Source organism: Lolium rigidum, chromosome 6, assembly GCF_022539505.1.
Source record: "Lolium rigidum isolate FL_2022 chromosome 6, APGP_CSIRO_Lrig_0.1, whole genome shotgun sequence".
NCBI lineage: Eukaryota > Viridiplantae > Streptophyta > Magnoliopsida > Poales > Poaceae > Lolium > Lolium rigidum.
In genome coordinates, this window is record NC_061513.1 from 65098512 (window position 1) to 65104440 (window position 5929).

Sequence of the window (5929 nt, forward strand, 5' to 3'; positions counted from 1 at the left end):
GGAGATGGCTTCCGGGGGCACTTCCCCGTCCCGGCAGGGTGCCGGAACGAGACTTCGTCCCCCGAATTGGAGTTTCGCGATGGCGGCAGCGCCCACGGAGTCTTTACGGAGTTTCGTCAATTGGTATCGCGTTTTTAGGTCGAAAGGGCTTATATAGGCGAAGAGGCGGCGCGAGAGGGGCAACGGGGTGCCCTCCCCATAGGCCGGCGCGGCCAGGGGCCGGCCCGCGCGGCCCTGTGGTGTGGGGGCCCCAGGCCTCCCCTCTGACTCCCCTTCGGTGTCCTGGTCCGTCTCGGTGAATTATGATGTTTGGTCTTCGTTTCGTCGAATTCGAGAATATTGCCCGAACAGCCTTTACGGAACCAAAAACAGCGAGAAACAGGAACCGCACTGTGGCATCTTGTTAATAGGTTAGTTCCGGAAAACGCATGAAATCATCATAAAGTGCAAGCAAAACATGTAAGTATTGTCATAAAACAAGCATGGAACATCGGAAATTATGGATACGTTGGAGACGTATCGGCATCCCCAAGCTTAGTTCCTACTCGTCCTCGAGTAGGTAAACGATAAAAGAATAATTTCTGTAATGACATGCTACTTACATAACCTTGATCATACTATTACAAAGCATATGAAATGAATGAAGTGACTCAAGGCAATGATCTATAGTTGCTAACAAATAGATAACATATAGCAAAACCTTTCATGAAGAGTATTTTCAAGACAAGCATCAAAAGTCTTGCACAAGAGTTAACTCATAAAGCAATAAATTCAAAGTAAAGGCATCGAAGTAACACAAAGGAAGATATAAGTTTCAGCGATTGCTTTCAACTTTCAACATGCGTATCTCATGGATAATTGTCAACATAAAGTAATATGATGAATGCAAATAAGCAAGTATGTAAGAATCAATGCACAGTTGACACAAGTGTTTGCTTCTAAGGTGGAAGGAAGTAGGTAAACTGACTCAACATAAAGTAAAAGAATGGCCCTTCGCAGAGGGAAGCAGGGATAAATCATGTGCTAGAGCTTTTTAAGTTTTGGAATCATATAGAGAGCATAACAGTAAAGTTTTGAGAGGTGTTTGTTGTTGTCAATGAATGGTAATGGGTACTCCAACTACCTCGCCAACCAGACTTTCAAGAGCGGCTCCCATGAAGGACGTTATCTCTACCAGCAAGGTAGATCATCCCTCTTCTCTTTTGTTTACACATGTACTTTAGTTTTTATTTATTTATTTATGGGTGACACTCCCCCAACCTTTTCTTTCACAAGCCATGGCTAACCGAATCCTCGGGTGCCTTCCAACAATCTCATACCATGGAGGAGTGTCTATTTGCAAAATTAAGTTGCTTACTGATGAATCAGAGCAAAACATGTGAAGAGAATTATTAATGAAGTTTGATTAATTGGGGTTGGGAACCCCGTTGCCAGCTCTTTTTTCAAAATTATTGGATAAGTGGATGTAGCCACTAGTCCATTATGAAAGTCTGCCAAGAGTAAATGACAAGGTTGAAAGATAAACACCACATACTTCCTCATGAGCTATAAAACATTGACACAAATTGAGAAGCATTTTGAAGGTTTAAAGGTAGCACATGAAGTATTTACTTGGAATGGCAGGAAATACCACATAGTAGGTAGGTATGGTGGACACACATGGCATAGGTTTTGGCTCAAGGATTTGGATGCACGAGAAGCATTCCCTCTCAGTACAAGGCTTTGGGCTAGCAAGGTTGTTTGACGCAAACACAAGTATGAACCGGTACAGCAAAACTTACATAAGAACATATTGCAAGCATTATAATACTCTACAATGTCTTCCTTGTTGCTCAAACACTTCTACCAGAAAATATCTAGACCTTAAGAGAGACCAATCATGCAAACCAATTTCAACAAGCTCTACGGTAGTTCTCTACTAATAGGTTTAAACTATATGAAAAAACTTAATCATGATCTACTTGAGAGCTCAAAACAATTGCCAAGTATCAAATTATCCAAGACATTATGAGGCATTCTCTGTTTCCAACCAAATAACCATAAGTATTGTAGCTTCCAACTTTTATCATTGAACATTAAAAGTAAAACGAAGAACAAGTGTTCATATGAAAAAGCGGAGCGTGTCTCTCTCCCAAACAAGGATTGCTAGGATCCGAATTTATTCAAACATAAACAAAACAAAAATGAACACACAGACGCTCCAAGTAAAGCACATAAGATGTGACCGAATAAAAATATAGTTTCAATAGAAGAAACCTGATAAGTTGATGAAGAAGGGGATGCCTTGGGCATCCCCAAGCTTAGACGCTTGAGTCTTCTTGAAATATGCAGGGATGAACCACGGGGGCATCCCCAAGCTTAGACTTTTCACTCTTCTTGATCATATATCATCCTCCTCTCTTGACCCTTGAAAACTTCCTTCACACCAAACTTCTCATAAACTTCATTAAAGGGGTTAGTACTTAAAAAACTTGAATCCACCTTGGTCCTGTAGTAACACATTGCAAGAACTCAATAAAACATTAGCTACAGCTCTCCACGTCTAGAAAGCCTTGCTTAAAGTCCACAAGAGACAATGAAAAAAACAGAGATAGAATCTGCCAAAACAGAACAGCCAGTAAAGACGAATTTTAAAGAGGTACTTCCGTTGCTCAAATCAGAAAACTCAAAACTAATGAAAGTTGCGTACATATCTGAGGAACACGCACGTAAATTGGCAGATTTTTCTGAGTTACCTACAGAGAAAACAGCCCAGATTCGTGACAGATAGAAATCTGTTTCTGCGCAGAAATCCAAATCTAGTATCAACCTTCGATTAGAGGCTTCACTTGGCACAACAATGCAATAAAATAAAGATAAGAAGAGGTTGCTACAGTAGTAACAACTTCCAAAACACAACAAAACAGTAGAAAAATAAACACATGGGTTATCTCCCAAGAAGTTCTTTCTTTATAGCCATTAAGATGGGCTCAGCAGTTTTAATGATGCACTCGCAAGAAATTAGAGTTGAAGCAAAAGAGAGCATCAAAAAGCAAATTCAAAACACATTTAAGTCTAACCCACTTCCTATGAATAGGAATCATGTACACAAATAAATTCATGAAGAACAAAGTGACAAGCATAGGAAGATAAAACAAGAGTAACTTCAAAATTTTCAGCATATAGAGAGGTGTTTTAGCATCATGCAAATTTCTACAACCATATTTTCCTCTCTCATAATAATTTTCAGTAGATTCATGAATAAACTCAACAATATAACTATCACATAAAGCATGCTTTTCATGATCCATAAACACATAATTCTTATCAAGCTCAAAAATAGTGGGATTAAAACTTTCAAACCCACTTTTATCAATAATATAACATGATGATTGATCAATCTCAATAGATATGAGACTCATAGATAAAGTCAAGAACTCTCCAATCCCATTTTCATTAGTAGTACAATTAATATTATCAAGTAACATAGGACCATCATCTAGAGCTTTATCATAAATATTTGCCAAGCTAAATTCTTTAGTACCATGCATTTCGACATCAGGCACAAACAAAGCATTATCATAAGATTTATCAAAATAGCATGGATTATCATAGACAACAGTAGCATAATTATTCTCACAAGTTTTACTCATAGGGAATATTTCAAGAGAATCCACAGGAACATAACATTCAACCTCTTTCGGTAAGCATGGAGGACAATCAAATAGTGTAAGAGATAAAGAGTTACTCTCATTAGAAGGTTGGCATGGGTAGTTAATCCATTCTTCCTCCTTTTGTTCATCACTCTCCTCTTCTTTTTCATCCAATGAGCTTTCAGGTTCATCAATTTCCTCTTCCACAGGTTCCTACAAATTGTGAGTGCATTCTTGTGCATTAATGAGTCTCTCTTTATAATCAATGATATAAGGATTATCAGTGTAACTTTCATTGCAAAAATGAAGGATAGAAGAGACATAATCTTTAAGGTCCTTACAAACAACACAAGTTTCATAATTTTTAACCATGAAGGATTCTATCTCAGAGGCTCCCATAAATATGACAAATTGTTCTACCTCTTCGAACCCAAAATGAATATAGCTATTCCGATTATAGTTCTTAATTAAAAATTCCTCACTAAAGCCACATTGAAATTTAAGATGTTTAGTATCCTGTTGAGAGCAACAGTTTATATCATGGCGTTTAAGCAAAATTTTAGCAATTGTATTCAATTTTTCTATCACAGCACTCATCACTTCACCCGCTCTTGATTCTCTATAATTATTATAATATTCTATAAGCTCCAAATAGGTTGTAGGTTCTCCCATAGCAACAGTTTTTAATTTTTCGATTTTTCAAATTTTTATGGATTTTTGGGTATATGAGGAAAGTAAAACAAGACAAAAAGAAACTAAGCAAAAGTAAACTAAGAAAAATAATAATAAACAGAAATAAACTAAGCACAAATATACTAGACAAAAGTAAACTAAGCAAAATAAAATAAAATAAAACAAAAACAGAGAGAGGTAGAGTGTACTCCCCAGGTGAACTTATGAGTAGAGCTATGCCTCCCCGGCAACAGCGCCAGAAAACAGTCTTGATAACCCACAAGTATAGGGGATCGCGGCAGTCTTCGAGGAAGTAAAACCCAAATTTATTGATTCGACACAAGGGGAGGTAAAGAATACTTATAAGCCTTAACAAGCTGAGTTGTCAATTCAAGTTGCACCTGAAAAAGCACTAGTAACGGGGGTAATGTGAAAGCAGCAGTAATATGAGAGCAATAGTAACGATAACACGGCAGGCGGTAACACGGGAGCAATGGCACCAGAAAATAGTTGATACTACTTCCAATGACATATAGAACGAGTATATGATGATGAGAGATGGATCGGGTTCCCAGCGATCTACACTAGTGGTAACTCTCCAATAACAAGTAACAAGTGTTGGGTGAACAAATTACAGTTGGGCAATTGATAGGATTCAAAGCATTAAGACAGAACATCCAGATTATTAATTATGTAGGCATGTTTTCCATATATAGCCGTACGTGCTCGCAATGAGAAACTTGCACAACATCTTTTGTCCTACCAGCCGGTGGCAGCCGGGCCTCACGGGATCATGTAAGGCAGCTCAATCATGTAAGGCAGCTCATGAGATCATTGTATTGAAGTACATGGAATAGAGAGTACCAACTAGCTACTGCTAGAACCCGTAGTCCATGGGGGAACTACTCACGGGGCATGATGGAGGCGGTGGCGTCGATGGAGATGGCTTCCGGGGGCACTTCCCCGTCCGGCGGGAGTGCTGGAACGGAGACTTTGTCCCCCGGGTGGAGTTTCGCGATGGCGGCGGCACCCCGGAGTCTTTCCGGAGTTTCGTCAATTGGTATCGCGTTTTTAGGTCGAAAGGGCTTATATAGGCGAAGAGGCGGCGCGGGAGGGGCAACAGGGTGCCCTCCCCATAGGCCGCGCGGCGCGGGGCCGGCCCGCACGGCCTGTGGTGTGGGGGCCCCGGGCCTCCCCTCGACTCCCCTTCGGTGTCCTGGTCCGTCTCGGTGAATTATGATGTTTGGTCTTCGTTTCGTCGAATTCGAGAATATTGCCCGAACAGCCTTTACTGGAACCAAAAACAGCCAGAAAATAGGAACTGGCACTGTGGCATCTTGTTAATAGGTTAGTTCCGGAAAACGCATGAAATCATCATAAAGTGCAAGCAAAACATGTAAGTATTGTCATAAAACAAGCATGGAACATCAGAAATTATGGATACGTTAGAGACGTATCACCGGCCCCCTCCCCTTGGCCCTCATTATATAGGTGGAACACCCAAGAGTTGGTCTACAAGTCTTCGAATAAGACCCCAAACCAAAACCTTCCATATCACATGAAACCTACCCAAGCTAGGACTCCCACTAGAGGTGGGATTCCCACCCTTCCTTGGGAGGGGTGGC